Source organism: Lygodium microphyllum, chromosome 23, assembly GCF_053477565.2.
Source record: "Lygodium microphyllum isolate KBCC chromosome 23, Lygodium_microphyllum_v1.1.10, whole genome shotgun sequence".
Taxonomy (NCBI): Eukaryota; Viridiplantae; Streptophyta; class Polypodiopsida; order Schizaeales; family Lygodiaceae; genus Lygodium; species Lygodium microphyllum.
The window spans coordinates 110281095-110304046 of record NC_141157.1 but is presented as its reverse complement, the minus strand read 5'-3'; the positions used below and the strand labels follow the sequence as shown (position 1 = coordinate 110304046).

General features: G+C 39.9%; 1 pseudogene; it reads right to left on the bottom strand.

Annotated features, from left to right (window-relative positions):
- Window positions 1–6225: 6225 nt before the first annotated feature.
- LOC148016614 (FACT complex subunit SPT16-like) overlaps window positions 6226–22952 on the bottom strand; it is a 142659-nt pseudogene continuing 125932 nt past the window's right edge.

Genomic DNA, 22952 nt, shown 5'->3' with positions numbered 1-22952 from the left:
AGCTTAGCCATAGTAGCTGAGAAACTTTACATGCCCGCATACGAGAGAGAATTAGCCACTACATTGTCTTTGTCCCTCATATGAGTAATATCAAAATCATAATTTTGCAGTGTAGCTACCCAACTACACTGCTTAGGAGTAAGATTCCACTGAGTGAGGAAATACTTTAAGACCATGTGATCACTTTGGACTCTAAACTGGCTACCATACAAATAATGGTGCCATTTCTTTATCGTAGGTAAGATAGCGAGCCATTTTGTTACATGTAAGCTTGTATCTTTCAAAGGCAATCACTCCATGCTCCTATAACAAAATAGCCCCTATGCCTCGGCCACTAGCATCACACTATATGTTAAAATCCTTCAAAAAATCTAGGCATACTAGAATAGGAGCGGAGTAGAAGTAAGGATTTTCTTTAACCAAATGAAGCTACTATATGTAAATGTATCCCAAAAGAAAGTTTCCTTCTTCAACCTGTCAGTCAAAGAAGCTACAATAGCTACATGATGCTTAATGAATCAGTGATAAAATGAGAATAGACCAAGAAACCCTCTAAGCAAAGTAGTGGTAGTAGGCATTGGCCAATCTTTAACGCATTGCACCTTCTTGGGGTCAACTTGGATCCCTTTTTCACTAACAACATGTCCCAAGTACTCCACCTCAGTCTGCATGAAAGAGCATTTCTTCTCCTTAGCAAAGAGTCTATGATGCCTCAATACATCAAAAACCTTCCTCATGTGTAATATGGTCCTAAAGGATCTTACTCTAAATCAAAATGTCATCAAAGAAGACCAGAACAAACTGAAAGAGAAAAGGTTGCAAAATCTTGTTCATCAGACTCTGAAGGTAGCTCAAACATTAATAAGCCTAAATGGCATCACTAGAGAATGGTAGAGCCCTCAATCAGTCCTAAAAGTAGTCTTGATTTCATCACCCTCTTGCATACAGATATGATGATAGCATGACCTCAAGTCCATCTTCATAAAGAATCTAGCCCACTTGAGCTCATCAAGCAAATCATCAATTCTGGGTATTGGGTACTTGTTCTACTGTGATCTTGTTAAGATCCCTGTAATTAATACACATTTTGAAAGATCCATCTTTATTTTTAACTAACAAGATCGGAGATGCATAAGATGAAGAACTAGGTTCAATGAATCCCATTTCAAGAAGCTCCTTTGATTTGTTTGGATACTACTTCACATTTACACTTGGGCAATCTGTAGCGCGGCTTATTAATTGGCTTTGAGTTAGGCTCCATATCAATTGGGTGATCTACAGCTCTCTTTGGAGCCAATGAAGTAGGTACTTCAAACAAGTCCCTATACTCCTCAAGAAGAGCTTTCAAAGTTGGATGATTTGTTGAATTTGTGGACTGATCTTCAATCTCTTTATTCAAGTGTAATACAAAAATCTATGAGTGCCTCTTGTACTCCTTGAGTTGTTGAATGATGGTGATGAGTTGAAAATATGATTTACTAGAGATTCCCTATAAATGGATAAGTTGTCCATCAAAGATAAAATCCATATATAGCTATGAGAAATCCATAGTAGTTTTACCCAATGTCATCAGCCAATCACACCTGAGTACAATATCTATGGGCCCCACTTCCAAGGTTATCACATTTACTTTTGCTTCATAATTTTCAGCCAGCTGTAAAGAAGTATATGGGCATATTTGAGTGCTGATTTCTTCTTCATCATTGGCTACTTGAACTCTTATGGCCTGTTGTGAGTCAATGGGAAGACAATTCAACTTATCCATAATGGACTTATTCATAAAACTCTTTGTACTGACATTATCTATCAAGATAAACACATCCTTCCCATGAATATTATCCTTCATACGAAGTGTATTAGGGCTCTTTAAACCTTTCCAAGCATCCATGGAAATGGAACAATTAGTGACAGCAAGCAGCTCATCATGAGTTCCTCCCGGGTCAAAAGGAACAGTATAGTTTTATGCCATAACATCAACTAATAAATAAGGTTCTAAACCATACATATACCTGTGGAGTTTAGCTTCACTCTCTACATACATGGTAAGGTTTAGGAATTGGTTTGTATAATCCCATACACTTAGGCCTCCTTACTCTAATCCATACCATCTCCATACCAATTTCTCTTTTTCAAGATGAAAGACAAAGACCTTGGTCCATAAGTGTCTTGAATGCATTCCAATTCTCTACAAGTATGTTCTCTTTCTTAAAGTATATTCACCAAGGATGCATAAGTATCTTCTCTTTCTTAATGTATCTCCACCAAGTATGCATAAATCCTTCCAAATGTAAAGATGCAAAATGAATCTTCATATCATCACTTCTAGGGAATATATCAAAGTAAGAATTTTAAAATCCATTCCTCTAGATTGGATAATGAAGATGATTGCCCATTGTACTTTGCCAAAATGATATTATCCTTCATCTCTCTTTCATGAAAGGGTTGTTGTCCCAAAATAGACTGCTCATGTTTATTAGGCATTGAACCTCCAAAATAAGATGGTGCTATCCCCATAGGTGACTAAGAACTAGTATGAAACCTTGCCATTGGTAGAGGACCTCTAGGAAGTTGGGAATTCAGCCCATAAGCTTGGGAATCAACATCATTCAAACTACCCAAGTAGTCATCATGCCTTTGTGAAGTCACAAAATTGGTTATAGCATGAGCTAGAAGACTTCAATTCTCAAAAGTTTTAATTCAAATTGAATCCAACGATTCCCTCTTCAAGATGAGCTATAGCATGTCATAACAAGTTTAGGACAGAAAATTCTGTAATTCAATCTCAAAGGATAAATTGTCTAGGCATGCACCCTGTTTTAACGTGTAAGTACCCTTTTTCCACCTGTGAGAGCAAAATGGTAATGCCTATTGGCTACCAAAACCTATGACAAGTGGCACCCTATAGTATCTATACATGTATGTCAATGATGAAGATGATACTTGTAATGACTTGTATATACCCTGCAATGTCTTGTAAATTCCCTATTTTACCTTGTTTTGATCTTGAAGGTACTTGAGACTTTGAAAGTGCTTCAATCTTCAATTCTCCACTTGTTGTACCTGTGTGAGGAATAAAACTATAGGACAAGGGCTTATTACACGGGCTCCAACCCACCAAAAGATGGGCAAAGTTTCCCCTGGGTTGGTTTGGTTGCACCCCTTCGAAATCTTTAATAGTGAGGGAGGTTCACCTCTCTTTTGTCCCACTATCTCCCCCAACATCCACCTTTTTCATCAATGGGAATATCAACATGGAAGTGGCATATTACTCTAATCAATTAGCATGATATACATTAGTGAAATTTTCATTCAGCTCTTTTCATGAAATACAAGAGATTCAAAATTTGGCAAAATGAATGGGAATGGGGTCTTACCAAGTAGTGACTCATTGTTAACTTACCCTTGTACAATGGATTATGATATATTTTGCCATGAATGAAAAATCATCAGCAATTCAATTGATTTGAGTAGGAAATCTTATCAATCAATGGGCTTAATCAATTGGTTTGAATGCAATGTTGGAATTTCAGTTAGAAGCTTCTAATTCACTGAGATAGGATCCAATATGCATCAACTAAACATTGTATTCCACAAATGGGCTAATTCAAGCAATGATTAGCAGAAACTTAATGGAATTTTTACAATTATCCAATCTCTTAATCAATTGGATGAAGCTCCAAAATTGGATGAATGAGAGAGATTAAGAATTGAAGAAGAATACATTTTGTATGTTTGATGAAGGCTTGATTGATCCCCAAATTCTTGATGAAGCCTCCGGTTGCCCAATGTTGATGAAATAATCTTCAATCCTTGTACATTTAATGCTTGGAAGCAATCTTGAAACTTCATATGCATTTTCCCAAATTTTGACTCCATAGAATTTCTTCAAGAATCTTTACTTAAGTGAATCCCCAAACTGAAAGGATGAAGAATCTTCATCAGGAAATTGAAGAGAAATTGAAGCTTGAGCTAAAGCTTTCATGGATGTCCATGGCTAGGGTTTGTCAAGAATGGGAGAAGAAGAGAATTCCAACTTTGCCAAGAATTGTTAAAGGTTTAACATGCGAAAGATCAATGACCAAGCCTCAAACCAAGTGATGATCAACAACAGTAGGAATTAGCTAGAGAACAACCCAAAAATTACATCACAATTTTCGAGGATGTTTACAGTAGTAAATAGTCCACCAACTATGGTAGAACCTTATACTCCTCATGTTGAGAATGACGAGTAGAAGAAGATTCAAGTATAAAATGACTAGGAAACTTTATGATTTGAGAGCTAGAAGGGGATCTCAACTGAGAACTCCATGGAAGCTTGACAAGAGCTTGAGGAAAGAGGAAAGAGAATCCTCCCTTAAAAGGTAACCACATTTTATTTTCATTCCAAGTCCGGTTAACTCCCATTTAACCATGTTACCATCAAAATTTCATGAAAATTTGATGATGACCTACTATTTTTTCCTTCCACCACCATATCTATCCCAAAGATCTCCATATATAGTCTTCTTCCAATTGTACATGTCCTACAAACCACTTCTAGTCACTATCCATGTCTTGTACCTATAGTACTAGCTTGAAATTGGTTTTTTATGATGAAAAATTGGACTTAATATAAAGGAAAGAGAAGAAAAAATGGATCAAAGACCAATGCTCTGATACCACTTGTCAAGGAGTGGACTCGAGAGAGAGAAAGAGGAGAGAGAAGACTATAGAAGAGAGAGAAGAAAGAGTGCAGAAGAGATAGAAAGAGAGTGACGAGGAGAAAGAAATACTGGAAATGAAGAGAGAAAGACAGAAAGAGGTGAGAAGCCATAGAAGCTGTGAGCAAGGTGATGAGGTAAGAGACTATAATGTATTAATGCTTCAAACAAATATGAAAATTTACATGTCTCTTCCTTTTATACCTATGTCAGTGTGACATGGTATTACTATTATTTCTACACTAAACATCTATTCTTCCCAGCTTCTTACAATTGCTATATATGTCACTATATGAATTGTTATTTGTATTTCTACTTACAATTAGTGTGTAATGTGCCCGCCTTTGTGGCGGTACATTTTACTAGCTCATCAAGAGATGTCCTAGAAAGCACCATCTGGGATTTTGATGAAAACCCTTGGAGTTTTCAAACTAGGCTCGCTTGCCTACCCCATAGTGGAAGTCGTTCCCACGAGGATCAACCTGAGTCTCTCTGATTAAATCTATACTAATAACGATTGATTAGTATTAGCAGTTTGGGTTTCCATCCCCTATAGGAATTGCTAACTCAAACAGACTTACGTTGTGTTGGGTTCAAAGAGAATGTGAGAAGTATGACACATTAATTCCTTCTACCCAGGGCTCTAAAGTGATGAGAGTCAGACTCTCTGATCTCTAATGGTCCATCAAAAATGTGATTTTTATTCCTTCTTAGGAAACCTCTCAGCTTACCGAGACCACCCAACCATAGGTTTGGATTCATCGGGGTCCATCCTCCCGCTTCCCTTAAGAGAGTGTTTTTAATTTCCTAATTACCTACCACTTTAGGTTCAACATATAAAGACGGTTCTTTGAATTATCTCTTGATACAAGTTGGTTTTACACCTTTAATTCACGATTTAAAAAATATATTAAAGCAATTTCTTCTTAATAGTTCCTTTCAGAAAAATGACTTTTTACAATGTTTCTTGTTCAAAGGTACTATTCTCTCCAAGTTCCATTCCACAACTAATATTGAAACTTCTAGGACACAGTCTATAAATTGAAGGGTAGTTGGCAGTTCGTAAGAGCCTAAAAAGTTTATGACCAGAGCCCCCTGGTATCCTCACCTCCTCCTCCTGCCGAGTAGAGTTCCCTGGGACACGCCATGATTGGTCTATACTCACTAATGCAAAACAAAAGGAAAAACCTGTTGGAGTAGGTTTTATTCATGATGGCCTTGGGGAGTTCTAGCACCATGAAAAACACTACCTCGGTCGCATTCTATGCTCATCAGAATACTGCATCAGTCAACTATCTGTATACTCAATCACGCATCTTTTAGCCTGATGATTTTAGGAAAGATCAGTACCTAACTTACAATTCTAAACATCTTTTTTGAATGCATTACTTTTAACAAATTTATTTTCAAGAAAAATATTTTCTTTTCAAAAATAATAACATCAAGCCAAAATTAGTGTAAGTGGCAATACCTTCCAATAGTCTTTCCCAATTTTCCTTGCCTCGAGATCTAGTTGGACTGAATCTTAAACAACAATTTTATTCTTGCGAATAACCCCTTTGGAGTTTCGTGGATCCTTGCCTGCAATAAAAGAAAATCTTGGTTAATGTAATTACAAATAGTATTCTTTGGCAATTTCATCTCCAGGTCTCTTATATACAGAGAATTAGCATCAGTGATTACCTATTAGAGGTTTTGTTTGATCAACACAAATAAGAAATATTAAATCTTTAGGGACAAAGTACCTTCCTTATACTTACTTAGGTTCATCTTATACATACCCAAGTTACCCCTTGGAATTTGCAGTTAAGAATTATTTTAAAAAGATTATACGTGAGAAATTGAATAAAATATTATTTTACAAATGCATCTTTTGTTGCTTGTTCATAGAATGATAGCCTGCTAGCTACCTTAATTATAAAATATAGTACCTAGGGATCCATGATAGGTGCTTGGTTGATGGTATTCACAGCTTCTTTTATAACCCCAATACTCGTCATTCCGTAGTGATTGTATCTACAGCATTTTGGTAGCTCTTGCCTCCGCAACCTTTGTAACTTTCTTCTTCGGGGACATGGTCTTTAATCGCAAGACTGACAAGGGGATTTTTGGCGAAGCAGCTTGGGGGTAATTAGATTGAAAAAATTTTGATTAATGGGGAAAGGCGATCACCAAGAATTTAGAAAAATCGAAAAGAGTCTTGATTCCACAAAGAATTAGGATAGAAGGGATGGAGAATTTGATTCGAAGAGTTCATGGAATATCCTTCTTGTCTTCGTGAATGCAGGCTCCCATCCATGCTCTTCTCTTGCCCCACTTTCTCTTGCTCTATACTCCTCAGAAGGGCCTCTCTTCTCTTGCACGGATTGCGCCCTCAACGGCTCCCCATGCCTCATATTTATAGCTAAATCAAAGAAGAAGGGTTGTGGCCAAGAAAAAGAGCTCTTAATGGAGGGTATCTTAGTAAATTAGCAATCTAAAAGTTTTCAAGATGCAATCTGATGCTGGCGAATTGATCTTTGAGGCCCAGAGAGGTTGTCAGAGATGCCATGATGTATTCGCCTAGCTCTCGAATGATCTTGTTTCAATCCAAGCCTCTCGTCAAACTGAGAAGAGGGGGAGATTTCTGGAGTTAACTACTGGATTACTGAAGGAGAATTCATGCTTTTTCATCCAAAATTAAGAACGCCAAAATTAGGGGTTCATGGCACTGTGTTTTTTCAATAAAAAGGGGGGGCCTGTTCGACACGCCTTCTCCTCCTTCTTCTTTATTTCATAATCATTTAAGCTTTTAAAGCTTAAAGATTTATAATTTATCTTACTTTCCAAGTTTTAAATGGATTTGGTTAGATTCTACCCACGACTCACGTTTACGCAATAACTTCCGTGATGGATGGCTACAATCCTTATCAATCGAGGAAAATGTTGTTTACAAACCTTGGACCATTTTTCTTGAGATCTTCCCTATTTAATGATTTAAAGTTCTTCAAGTCCATTTTGAAATAAGTTGCAAATATTCAAAATTAAAATCAAGATATCACATCCTCTCCCCCTTAGAGGAATAGAGATGTCCTCATCTCAAATGAAATTGGGGATATTGGTTACATAGTGATGTCTAGTCAATCCAAGTGGTATTCTCTTCAGTGTATTATTTCCACTAGACGAGATACTCTCTAAGGGTTTTTCTTATTAGATTTTTCTCCTGCATGTCAAGTATCTTTTCTGGTTGAAGGTCCTTGACTAGGCATTACGATTTGTTGGTCATTAAGTACATGGTCTAGGTTAGGAATATATGCTTTCAATAGACTGGCATGAAACACATTATGTACTTTTAAGTTATTAGGGAGTTGCAGCTTGTAGGCATTTGGTCCTAGACACTTTAGCACCTTATATGGCCCACAATACCTGGGACTTAGCTTCTTGAATTCCCTCGAAGATAAGGAACTTTTCTTTGGATGGAACTCATAGGAAAACCATGTCACCTTCTTTGAAAATGTGTTCTTGCCTTCATTGATCGGCATATGCCTTCTGTCGATCCTTGGCGGCTTGAATGTCTTGCCTTATAGCTTTCACTTGCTGGTCCATTTCTTCCAACATTTGCCCAAATGCTTCTACCCATACGATAGGATTGGAAAAATTTAATGGTGTAATATAATCTTGCCCATATAGTGCCTGAAAAGGAGTCATTTGAATACTTTGATGGTATGATGCATTGTAGGAAAATTCAACTAAGGGTAGGTATTGGATTCACCATTTGGGTTCCCTATTACAATAAGCCCTCAGTATGTCCTCAATAACTTGGTTGACCCACTTTTTTTGACCATCGGTTTAGGGATGGTAAGAAGTATTGAAGGAGAGATGGGTTCCTAGAGATTCAAACAAACTCTTTCAAAAGTTTGAGGTGAAGAGAGAATCGTGGTCGCTGATTATTCTTTGGGGTAATCCATGTAACTTAAAAATTTCCTTAATGAAAAGCCTAGTGATATTGGAAGCCTTATAATTGGGTTTTATAGGAATAAGGTGGGTAAATTTTGTTAGTATATCAATGATTACCATTATGGAGTTATATCCTCCTTATACCGGGGGTAATCCAACTATGAAATCCATGCTGATATACTCCCATTTCATTTTAGGGATGTCAAGTGGCTAGAGCTTTCCTAGCATCTTGACACGCTCGACCTTAATTCGTTGGCAGTTTAGGCATTTGGTGACATACTTGAGTACATCACCCTTGAGTCTTTCCCATTAATACTTGAGTACATCACCCTTGAGTCTTTCCCATTGAGTCTTAATACAGTTAGAAGCTTCTTCTAACTGTATTAAGAGTCTTAGCATAACTAGGATGACCCAAAAAGGGAGAATCATGAGCTTCCCAAAGTATTTTCCCCTTGAGTTCCTGACCTGCAGGAATACATAGTCTTGGTTGTCCTATAACAGGCAAGCTCCTCGTTTATGGAAAAATCCTGATACTTAGTCTTGAGTTTTTAATTTGAATCCTTGACGAAAATTTCTCTTAGCAATCTTTGATAGCTTGGATCATTCACTGCCTCTTCTTTAGCCATTTCTATAAGAGGGTTATTGGGCATGGAAATCATTGCAGCAAGAGTTCTATCCCTAGAGGGTTCTTCTAGGATTAGAGCATTAAGGAAAGATTTACGTCTTAGGGCATCTACAATCACATTCTCCTTGCCTGGTCTATACTTGATTTCAAAGCCAAATTCCTACAAGGTCTCAATCCATCAGCATTGTCTCATATTGAGATTTGGTTAAGTAAAAATCCACTTTAGGCTTTTATGATCAATGTGATTAGAGAAAACTTATTACCAAGTAATGTCTCCATAATTTAAAGGCCCGAATTACAACAAGTAATTCTAGATCATGTGTGGCATAGTTTCTTTCGTGGATCTTTAGTTTTCTTGAAGCATAGGCTATTGGATGTCCTCCTTGCATAAGCACACAACCCAAAGCAAGAGAGACTGCATCAGTTATGACTTCAGAATCTTTGCTAAGGTCGGGTAGCCTTAAGATAGGGGTGGTTACCAAACTCTGCCTAAGCTTCTCAAAGCTAGATTGTTTGGCAGACATCCATGTAATGGAGACCTGTTTTTTGAGAAGGTCGATGAGAGGCGTGACGATTGAGGCATAGTCTTTAATGAAGACTCTATACCAACCCATTAGCCCTAAAAAGCTTCGCACTTTCTTGACTGTTGTTGGGGGTGGCCAATCTTATACATCTTGGATCTTGGCAGGATCCACTAAAATGCCATCTGTCGACGCTATGAATCCTAGATATTCAATCAGCTTCTTGAAGAAGGCACATTTCTTATTTTTAGCATACAATTTGTGGGCTCTCATAGTTTCAAGAACTATTCATAGATATGGTCCATGGTCTTCTTCATTCTTGGAATATGTTAATATATCATTAAAGATGAGGACAAAGTCGTCAAGGTAGGGTCAAAAAATGTCTTGCATCAACCTATTGAAGGTGGCAGGGGCATTCGTTAACCCAAACGACATCACAATAAACATATAATGATCGTATCCTATGTTAAAAGTAGTTTTAGGGATATCTTCCTTCCTAATTCTTATTTGATAATATCCTGATTTGAGATCGATCTTTGAAAAGTCATTTGCTCCCTAGAGCCGGTCAAAGCAACTCATCTATCCTGGGAATTGGATATTTGTTTTTCACTGTCACTTGGTTTAATCCAAGATAATCAATATAAAGGTAGATTGTTCTGTCTTTCTTTTTCTAAAATAAAATTAGGTCTCCCCATGGTGAATTACTTGGCCGGATGTATCCCTGGTCTAATAGCTACTTGAGTTATTCTTTTAGTTCAATGGCTTCAAGAATCGGCATTCAGTATGGCCGTTTGGTGATGGGGGCAATGCATGGAATGAGTTGAATTTCATGATCTACTTCCCTTGCTAGTGGGAGCTTTGTTAGGTCTTTTAGAAAAACATCTGTATATTCTTTTAGCCAAGATGGTTGATCCTTGGCTTCATTATCCTACTCGGCCCTGTTGAGTTTAGTTAGATAGATGGGTAATCCTTTCTTTAACCCTTTTATTATTCGAGAAGCTTGAGCCAGCTGAACCTTAGGGTTCCTTGCTTCTCCTTGAGTGGTTACTTGCTCTCCCTCTGAGTTTTTGAAATGTGATTTGGCCCTTTCTGCAATGGATATGGACATTATTTGGAATTAACCTATCCATTCCTAGCAAATATTCATAAGCCATGAGATTCATAATTCGAAAGTTCATTTTGGAAGAATTGCCACCCAAGCTAAATTTCACCTTGCTAGTTCGTTGTGTTGATAGGATTTCTTTGTCTTTTGTTAATTCCACAAGAAATCTAGGTGTGTGAGGTGCCTCCTTCAACAGACCCGGAGGAGTCCTCTAGTAGTTGACTGAAATTCATATCCATGCACATCACCATCTCATCTCCCCATGGGAAACCTTGGACTTAGTTGAACATGGGAATATCAGTTCTACTTCACAGGGGAGTGTGGACAAGTCACCCCTAACAGTAATCTAACGTCCACCTAAGAAAGACCACTTTGTAATCAATCAAAGATAGGAGTGAGGTTAACACTGCACTTGGTTCAAAGAGAGTGAGAGATGGGGGAGAATGTAACTCGAACCCCCTATCCATAAGGTAAAATCTCAGTTCCGGCCCCCTAAAACTGTGTTAAACTTGGTAATTAATCCTACCAATATTGTGAGGGTCATGATTTAATCAGCTCTATCTAATGTTACCCAACTTATCGGGTCCACCCATCCATAGGCATCCAATCATCAAGATTGAAGCCTCCCACTTTCCTCGATGGGGTTTGCTTAGTTTTCTAATTAGCAAAGCATACTACCACACTGTTTAGACATATAAAATCAGCTTACTTTCATTACTCCATTAAACTAGGCTTGTTAAACTCAATCTTTAGCACATAACAAAAAATTCAAAAATCAAATACTTGTTGGCGGTAAAGGTGCCTCTGCCTAGCCACCCATGTATTACTACACTGGTAATACCCCCCATTACACACTGCAGGTGGCGGGCACCCGTCATCGTCGCTTTATTCTTTATTTTTTAGTGACAATTTGAATAAAGGTCACACATTGTGACTGTTGGAGTTCCCAGTTGGTCTCTCTCTCTTTCTTACTCTTACTCTCCCGCCATAGCTTTTCCAAGCAAGCTTTGATTCTTCTCACTTTTAAAATCGTATCAAAGCATGGTTGCTCAAGCATTCCAACTTGGTTCGTGACTCCTTCAGCTTCCTATGGATTACCTACACTCATTGGGTCTCCTTCCCAGTAGAGCCATAGCCGACTCTCCTAAGCTCCCGCCACTCCTTGGCTTCCCAATGGTCCATTTGGGCACCCTCAAGGCATTCCTTCAAATGTATTGGAGCAATCTTTTGTTATTTTACTTCATTCCATAGGTTTTGTGAAGTAGAGAAGCTATATCCTCTTGCTTCTTGTGATGCCTACTCTCTATTTGTGACTTTGCCCTTCAAGAGGGAGCTCGTGGGGGCCCTGGGCTACTCCCCCAACCTTGCCTTGAACCTTACCCTTGAACCTTACCCAGCCCTTCCATAGGCCCTAGATTAGTTTGGGCTAGCTTGAAGACCTGTAAAAATTTTGTCTTTTACTTCAGCCCTCCTCTGGCACTCATTGGCAACTTGAAAACACTTCATTTGGCACTTTGGAACACCCCGTTGATACTCGACATTGGTGGTTATTATTGGCATTAATTTGTGGACTAATCTACCTTAGTTCAGGACTGTTTTTCACAATCCACATGCAACCACAAATAGTGTTACATCAGCACTTTATGTTTATGCTTGGTTGGCATTGTTATTGGTTACTTGGTTGGTCTCGAATGCACCCCAAATGCTAAGGGAATGTATGCTTGACATTTGATTTGTTCATAGCATATTTTGGCTATTTCTCAGCTTTCCAGAGTTATAATTTAGATGTACTTGATTTCTATGGATGCTATGTATGCATGCTACACGGCCTATATGCTCATGAGGTATTATTGATGCTTGATCTTGGATCGTCTGGGCACTGGTGCTATCATATGCCCTTGTTGAGCTTCTTTGCTTGATATTTATAGCTTTTGTGCTATTGGGAGTGTCTTGATACGCTTGACAAACATTTAGCAGGCGGTTTATGCTACTTGAGCATTCAAATACTTGAGACTAGGATCTTCACTTGGATGTTGCATGATTGATATATCGTGGTCCTCATAGATGTACTTGGGCTGATTTGGGCTTTGCACTCTCTGAGCATACACCTCTTTGTGTCAAGTCTTGCCAGTGTTGTGTACACTTTGCCCTTTTACACAGGGGGTGTGCCGGCTTACTGGCGGATTCATTTGATGTGCTTGGGTGTTTGCTTGATGTTCGTATGACTGTCACATGCTGATTTATGCCTGCTTGATGCTGGTTATGCTTTGATAGTCAATGGTTGACTTGGTGCATTCATTTTGCCTATAGTTTTCTCTCATTGTACTTGGATATAATTTATTACAGCAAGCAATTATGCATGGACTAAAGTAGAATTTTCATGCTAAATCATTCTAATTTTATGTACTTTTGATGGTACTTGGTGGGCAACATCATTAGTATCAGATCATGGTCATTTTGCCTTGGTTTTGGTGGTATTTTGCCTGTTTATAGCAAAAAACAGCAAGTAGTTTTGAGCTATCTGCACCATTTTGGATTGCAGTATGGCATCTTCTTCCACTGACAGTGCTATCTTTAACATCACTACGCTTGATGGCACGAATTATGCCTATTGGAAGAGCCAAGTTTGGCAGGTATTGGTGTAGAAATCGCAAATAAAACCACTAAGGATGCATGGCGAGCATCTTGAAACTATGACTGATGACGAATGGGATGAGCTTGATGAGTTATCCAAGTCCACCCTCATCTTGTCTCTCACTGAACAAGTGCATTACAATGTGGTTGAGAAAGCACAGAGTGCTTGGCAGATTTGGGATAAAATTAAGAACCTCTATGACAAGAAAAGTCCAGCAAGTCAAATGTATTGACTGAAGTAGCTTATGGACCGGCGCATGAAGGAGAATATGACAATGTCTGCTCATTTGAGCCAGTTTCATGCTATTCTCAAGAACTTGACTTTGCAGGGAATTACCTTTAATAATGAGGTTACTCCATTGTTTTTGCTTGGCACTCTGAGTGAGTCATGGGATGTATTATGTGCTGCCTTATATGCTCTTGCTACTATTTTAAACTTGTCTGATGTAGAGAGTGCTCTTCCGCAAGAAGAGATCAATCGTAAGAACTTGGATGCCTCTCATGTGTCCCATGCTTTGACTGTTAGAGGCAGAGATTGTAATTGAAAGAATGACCATGTGTATGGATGTGGCAGAGACTCGTAGAAGTCTAGGTCTAAGTCGTGTGGTAAGTCGTACAGCAAGTCTCATGGAAGAAATGCTAATGTGATATGTCATCATTGTGGCAAGAAGGGTCATATACGCCCACAATGTCATGAGTTGCGCAATGAGAAGTGCAAAGAGAAGGGGAAAGACGAAGTATAGGAAAAGTCCTCTGATCATAGTATTATGCCTGCAAAATCCAGTGTGAAAATCAAGGAGATAAATGTCGTGCAAACTTATGACTCCGATGGGGAGTACATACTTGCAGTTAGTTCTTGTAATGATATGCCATTGACTGAGGTTCACTCTATGTATACACAATGCTGGCTTTTGGATTCTGGTGCTTCATTTCGTGTTACACCATGCCATGAGTAGTTCCATTCCTACCACACTGTCTATGGTTTAGTTCACTTGGGTGATGACAAGTCACTTGCTATTGTTGGCATTGGGGATATATGGATGCAGTTCTCTACTGGCAGTACTTTTCTATTACTACAGGATGTACGTCATGTACCCACACTTTCACGTAGTCTTATGTCTGCAAGGCAACTTGATGATGCTAGATTTCATGTTTCATTTGGGGATTCTGCCTAAAAGATCACCCATTGCAGACGTGCTTGCTAGAGGTGCCAAGGCTGGCAGCCTCTATTCTCTTGTAGTTGATGGGTCCTCTATTGACCATGTTTTCTCGGTCAGTTCCATCCCACATGTATCTCTTTGGCATGCCCATTTGGGCCATATATCCTTGAAGGGAAGGAAAATACTTTCTGGTTTGTAGTACTTACCGCCCCTTGACTATACATGTTTTGATTCATGTGAGCATTGTCTTTATGATAGACAGACTAGGAATACGTATAAGAAGTCTAGTAGGACATGCATGAGTGAGCCCCTAGCATTGGTACATTTTGATGTCTGTGGGCCCATGCCCTATCAATCTATGGGTGGTGCAAAGTATTTTGCGACGTTCATTGATGATTTTTCGGGTAAAGTTTGGGCTTACCCCATTAAGCTTAAGTCAGATGTCTTGGCTGTGTTTCAGAGATGGCTTGCATTGGTTGAGAACCACACTAGGCATAGGATGAAATGCCTTAGGACTGACAATGGGGGAGAATATGTGTCACGTTCCTTTGAGCAACTATGTGACGAGAGGGATATTAAATGTTAGTTGACCGCCCCCTATCCCTAGAATGGTTTGGTTGAGCAGATGAATAGAACCATCCAAGAGCATTTATGCAGTATGATTATCCATGTAGGCCTACCATAAAGCTTTTGGGCTAAGGCAGTCAGTACAGTTGTGCATGTCATAAATAGATCACCTTCCAATGGTTTGGATTTTCAAGTTGGAGAGAAGATATGGACTGGGAAACCTCCGTCTTATGCACATCTACGTGCCTTTGGATGTGAGGCATTCTACCATGTGCCCAAGGACAAGCATACTAAGATGGATCCTCAGAGTATCAAATGCATTTTCCTTGGATGATATGGAGATGCAGGCGAGATGGGTTACCACCTCTAGGATCCGCAAGCATGAAACGTCATCCGCAGCCATGATGTAGTCTTCCATGAAGACAAGATGCATAGGCAGCCTGAGAATGTGGTAGAGACACACATGGTTATATTACAAGAGGAGCCACGTGCTCCTGCATAGCCAGTTGGATAACCTATAGCAACAATTGGTACACATGGCCAGGGTGTTGGATAGGATGCTAGACATGCAGCAGAGCCTATAGTGAGGCAGTCTACTAGAGCTAGACGTCCACCTGATAGATTTGAGTCCTCGATGCATTATTTCTTGGTTACAGATACATGAGAGCCTCTCACCTATGATGAGGCTATGCGCAGGGGTGACAGTCACTCCTAGGAGAGGGCTATGCAGTTTGAGATGGACTCCCTACATAAGAATATGACTTGGGATTTGGTTGCATTGCCTAATGGCAAGAAGGCTTTGCCATGCAAATGGGTGTACAAGCTAAAAAGTACCCCTAGGCACCCCAAGCCCCAGCTTATAAGGCAAGACTTATTGCTAAGGGTTTTAAATAGGAGCATGGAGTTGACTTTGATGAACCCTTTTCTCATGTGGTCAAGATGACCACCCTTCACTTGGTTTTGGCCTTAGTCTCGCAGCTTGACTTAGACATGTATCAGATGGATGTTAAGACTACATTTTTGCATGGAGATTTGCATGATGAGATTTACATGGAGCAGCCTGAGGGCTTTGCAAAACTTGGTAAGGAGCACCTAGTGTGCAAGTTGAAGAAAAGTCTTTATGGCTTGAAGCATGCACCTAGGGAGTGGTATCATAAGTTTGATGCCTTTATGCAGTCACAAGGCTACAACATGAGTGCTATGGATCCATGTCTTTCCACGAAGAAAGCTCATGATGGCTCATTGCTTATTTTGGTACTTTGTGTGGATGATATGTTGATAGGTAGCAGGGAAAGATCATGATCAGCTGGATGCTCTTAAATCTCAGCTAAGAAAGAGCTTTGAGATGAATAAATTTGAGACAGGTCTCTCACATTCTTGATATGCGCATTAAGCGTGACAGGCATCAAGGACTACTCTACCTCTCACAGAGGGAGTACATTCATAAAGTCCTTGAGCATTTCCACATGCAAGATGTGAAGCCTATTGGCTATCCATTACCTCTCATAGAGGGAGTACATTCATAAAGTCCTTGAGCATTTCCACATGTAGGATGTGAAGCCTATTGGCTATCCACTACCTCTCACAGAGGGAGTACATTCATAAAGTCCTTGAGCATTTCCACATGCAGGATATGAAGCCTATTGGCTATCCATTACCTTCCTATGTGAAGGTCTCACTGGTCGATTGTCCACAGACATGTTCGCAGATAGATGAGCAAAGGGCCAAGATGGCCAAGATCCCTTATGCATCAGCCGTGGGTAGTTTGATGTATGCCATGATAGCCACTCGTCCAGATATTGCCTTTGCAGTTGGTGTTGTGGCACGCTATATGGCTACACTTGGAAAGAAGCATTGGGATGTCGTGAAGGGTATCATGAGATACATGAAGGGCACAGCAGATATGTGTATTTTCTATGGCAGCTAGGATACAAGAGTTGTGGGGTACATAAACTCCAATTATGCAGGACATGAAGATAGTAGAAAGTCCACTTCTGGCTATGTATTCACCTATGCTAGAGGTGCTATCTCTTGGATGTCCAGGGTTCAAAAGTGTACGGTTCTCTCTACCATTGAGGCTGAGTATGTTGTAGCCACTGAGGCTTGCAAGGAGGCCATATGGTTGGGCTTTTCAGTTCATGACCTTCGGATTGATATTATACCTATGCTGCATTCAAATTCTATGAGTGCTATTCAGCTAGTCAAGAATCTGATCTTCCATGCAAAGACGAAACACATTGAGGTGAGGTATCACTTCATACATGGGGTCGTGGAGGACAAGTCGGTTGACCTTGTCAAGATCTCCACTGATAAAAATCCTATAGATCTACTCATGAAAAGCCTTACTATTGAGCACTTTGCCTTCCTCAGGAGATTGATGGGCATTGGATGAGATGATGTTTTTCATCATCCTATTGTACATGTGTACATTGTACTATCTTTTCTTTTTCTTTTCAATCCTCACTAGGGAAGATTCACCTTTAAGTGGGAGGTTGTTGGGGGTAAAGGCACCTTCGCCTAGCCGCCCATGTATTACTACACTGACAGTACCCACCACTGAACACTGCAGGTGGCGGGCACTCGTCACCATCACTTTATTCTTTATTCTTTTAGTGAAAGTTTGAATAAAGGAAGACCCAGTCATACATTGTGATTGTTGGAGTTCCCATTTGGTCTCTCTCTCTTTCTTGCTCTTCCTCTCCCGCCATAGCTCTTTCAAGCAAGCTTTGATCCTTCCGTCTTTGCATAGAAAGATACCTTCCAGCCTAGGATAGGACCTTCCAATCCCTCGGGATTGGGATGTATGTGATCACACTCCATCCGTGGTCAATAGGGAATTTACTAGCTCAGAGCCCCTCTAAGCTTCCCTCAGCCTCCGAAGCCATCTTACATAACAGGGGCACTTACCACTTGATCATTTGCCCTCTCAGGTGCTCGAGTGATCAAAAACTAGAAACACCTACCTTCCTTGGGAGCGTAGGACCCCCAACCACAGGTGAGTTTTTCCACACTCTGCAAAGTGTAAGGAAGCACCGGGTTGGGGACCCCAATGTCCCGAACCACCACAATCCACAACTCGTCTGGCTATGCAAGCCCGGAATCATAAGAGCCATAACTCATCATTCACAAATCCAAAAGTAGTCATAACCATAAGACATTTTAACAAAGTTGTCAATGCAATGCATAGAATCTATCCCCTTCATCACTTTTTGTGTTCCTTCCTAAAAAGCATTTGATAATACTAATATGCTTTTACAAGTCTAAGTAAGTTCTAACTAATCATGATCCTTTTCTTATATACTAACCTGATTATCTCTATTTGGCCATCCATCGTGATTATGGGTTATAGCCACAAGCTCCATTTGTTGTGGGATGGTTGGTTCTTTGATTTGAATGGGTTCGGGGTTAACTTACGCTTGTGCTTCAACATTGTGTTGAGTTCCCTCAGCAGCAGCGGTGACCACTTCCCCATGTTAGGGAGCTCTTTAAGCATGACCTTGCTTAGCATCTCAATGTCTCTTAGGAGTCATGGAAGAATCTTGATGGGTTCGGGCTGCACTTCTGCATAGGGGTGGAGAGAGAGACAGAGAGAGAGAGAACGAGAGGCTCGGCTAATTGTAGTAGAGCTTCATTGTGTCAATAGCAGCAGAGAGACTTCTGCATGGATCATTGTGTATATGTGTACTTGGCGTGACGCTCTACCCCTGTTTATATAGTAATAAGAGGGGGGGAAGTAAAAGAGAGGGCACCTGCTTTTTAGCATTTTTTATGATGTCATCGATGACAAAGAGAGAACATTTTCTTTTAGCATTTTTGACGACGTCATTGATGACTTTAGGAAGGGGCTCCATTTTTGTAGTGCAAAGATAAAAATTGATGAATATGTAGGCGAGGATGCACTGCATGCCACGTGGCCACGGATGGGTGTCACTCCAAGGCACACGACTAAGGCGGCAACCAAGGCATAGACCTTGGCATCTTGGCCTTGGCATACTTAGCAACGGGCTACAAAGGCTTTGTTGGTGCCATTGGCTGCGCATGAGAAGCTCCCACTAGCTTGTAGGAAAATATTCTTAAGAGGTCACCCATCCTGGCAGTGTCATCACCCAAGTGCACTTAATTACCAAGTGATTATCCACTAGGCTAGTTCTTTTTGTTGTTCTATGCTACAAACATAGTCTTAATAGGCTAGTCTTGGCAGGGTCTCCCAAGTTTTCCTTCCATGAACTACATATAATACCTCATTAAACTTAACAATTATCTCCATAATGAGAGTCAATTTCATAATTAGAGTTGGTTTTTAAAATGTGCAAGATAAATCAATTTTCTTTGGAATGTCTATACACATTAAAATAAACTAAGTAATGGGAACATTACATTCTTCTCTCCTTAGAGAAATCGAGATGTCCTCATGTCGAGAGAAACTGGGGGTATTCTTTTATAACGGTTATCTCATCGACCCAAGTGGCATCCTCTTCAGGATAATCCTTCCATTGTACTAGGAGTTCTCTTAGGATTCGACTTCTTAGAGGTTTCTCCCTTGTATCTAGAATCTTCTTGGGTTGCATTTTCAAAATTCATTGGGTAGGCATAACTATTTGTTCGTCATTAAGCACATGATCGGGGTTTAGTACATAAGGTTTTAGTAAGCTTACATGAAAGACATTGTGAATCTTGAGATGGGATGGCAATATAAGCTTGTAGGCTTGCCTTCCCATTACTTTGATTACTTCATATGGTCCACAGTACCTTGGACTAAGCTTTTTGTATTTCCCCAAGGATAATGAGCTCTTTTTGGGTCTTACCCTTAGAAACACCATGTCACCTTTGTTGAATGTTCTTATGGATCTTTTAAGATTTGCATAGGACTTTTGCCAATCTTGAGCATCTTGGATGTCATGTTGGATCAATTGGATTTGTTGGTCTATCTCTTCAAGCATAGCCTTAGAATCCTCTACTTTGAGAGTGGGATTTGAGAAGTTTAGAGGTGTATGACATTCTTTCCCATACAAGGCTTGGAATGGCAACATCTTGATTGTTTGTTGAAAGGCAGTGTTATAAGCAAACTCTACCAAAGGTAAATGTTCAACCCACCATTTCAATTCTTTGCCACAATAAGATTTTAGAATATCTTCAATGGTCTGCTTCACCCTCTAAGTTTGGTCATCAGTTTGAGGATAATAAGCAGTACTAAAGCATAGCTTTGTTCCAATTGCTTGGAATAGGCAAGTCTAAAACTTAGAGGTGAATCTGGAGTCCCGATCATTGATTATTGTGAAAACTTGGATCTAGGACATGGCTATGAGAGAAGCTATGGAGGTTGAAAGAGGAAAACTGAACTCATGAAGACATTGACATTGACAATACAAATTATCACACAAGTGAATTAGGTTCCAAGATTGAGACTTGGACTCATAAACACAATCTTGTGTGTGGACACAGACACTTTACTGAAAAGAAAAGAGTACTATCATTTCTTAGAAAAAGAATCCAAGTACAATGATTTATAGGAAATTGAATGGTAGCACTTCTCCTATTGTGCATATGGGATTCTAGTCCTGAGCCCTCACTGCTCCTTACAAAGAGACTGAAGTAGGTGTGATTGAAAATATCTCAACACCCCTCCTCAATCACAACCAAAAGTACAAAGCGTGTAGAAGCTTTAGTGAGAGCAACTCTTGCAAAGTGTGGGCACACCATAAACATGGAAAAACACTAGAGGTCATCGCAAAAAAGGCTAAGTGTGGGTACAACAAACATCATGGACATCTAGAGGTTGTAGTAGGGGCCTCACAAAGTGTACAGAGGCTGTAGTACAAGGATACATGAGGAGTTTACAAGTTTATGTCTAAAGAATTAGGGCTAGGCAATACAAAGCTAAAAGATTCTATCTGAATAGAAGGATTGATGAGGTTTGTTCTTCTCCTGGTGGTCTTCTTCTTCTTCTTTTTCTCCATTTTCTTCTTCTTCTTTAACAGCAACTAGATAGGCCTTTTGGGACCTCTTTCTGGCATGGAAAAACTTCTCGTTGTGTCCGGTCCTTTTGCAAAAGTCAAAGAAGAGCCGATCCTTCTTGCCTTTGTACTTGTTGCCAACATATAATGCTTGTTTATCTCTAGAGGTGCTTGGTATTTCCTTAGTTTTTAGCATGTTTTCCTCCTCTAACAGTGATGCCTAGATCTCAATAAGCTTAGGGTCTGGCATATTGATTAGTGTTGTTGATACATTATTATATTCAGGAGGCAAAATTTTAAGTAGAACACCAATGCAAACATCTTCTTCCATTTTAATGTTAGTTCCTGCAAGTTGGGTTAGAAGTCCTTCCATGTAATTTAGATGTGTGGCAAGTGATGTGTTGATCTTCATTTCAAGCCTGAAAAATTCAATCAAGAGACCATACTTTGATGACTTAGATTTTTCACCAAACAAGGTGTCAAGTCTCTTCCATGTATCCTATGAAGTATCATAGGTATCCACATGGTGGATATAGCTGTCTTCTAGCTCCAGTTTGATAATGCCATGAGCCTTATCATCATTCTTTTGCCAAGTGACTACAAGGTTCACATCACGAGGCTTCTTTTCTTTTCCAATGGTAATGGCCCAGAGGCCCTTCTTCATTAGGATGAGTTTGATGCGAATTTTCCAGGTATGAAACCCAACTCCTTTGAAGTGAGCAGTTGGAGGGACTTTGCCCATGTTAGATGGCTAGAGCAAACAGCACAACAGGTAATCTTGAGTGTGCTAATAAGCACAAGTGCCAAAAAGCACTAAGTGATTAGTATCAAGAGAAACTTGTGGATCCAAATGCTTGGTAAATGCTCAATAGGCCTTCTATTTAAATACTCAATAGGTCTTCTATTCCCCTCCTTGATTTGCTTGCTGAAATGCTTACTGGGAACTCAAAGTGATAGAACCTTGAGTAGGATAAGAAGAATGAGAAGGATGAGATGTAAGGGGTTTGATTTCTTCAAGACTTCAAAGGATCTTCAAGCACTTCCCCTCCTCAATGATTTGATGGCCCAAAGTTTTGCTAAGACCTCTATTTTGAAGTAGATCAGAGTGACAAGATGTTAGTTTTTCCCAATGGGAGTGAAAGAAGAAGTGGAAAATGAGCTTATGATAGAGTGGCTATGGTAGACTGCTTCTAGGGTTTCAGACCCACCTGGATCTTTGATTGCATCGAGTTGCAAGAGAAGGAATTTCCCACAAAGCTTAGTGGCCAAGGAGCTTCATCCATGGGCTACAATTGCCCTATGGTCAGTCGAGAGATTGCACCCTATAGCTCCGCCGCCAGCTGTATGACCAGACAGGCCGCAAATCTGGGCTGTGATGGAGAATGTTGCCAATGCCAGACCAATACAACACCAATGTCATGATGTGATGTAAGAGGATGTTGTGCCCTGAGAGGAAGAACACATTCAAAGAAGAAATTGTGATGTATTACAGCCTCTAGAGTGAGAACAAGAGGCTCCAAGCAAGGTAGGTTCTGCAGGCTATGGCTGCCATGGAAGGTCACGTAGAGATAGGGATAGAGATGAAGTTAGATACTCACCGTGAGCTTGGATTGATCTCAAGAGGGACTGAGAGAATAGAGAAGAAGCTATGACATGCCCAACTGGGCTCTGATACCATGTGAAAACTTGGATCTAGGACATGGCTATGAGAGAAGCTATGGAGATTGAAAGAGGAAGACTAAACTCATGAAGA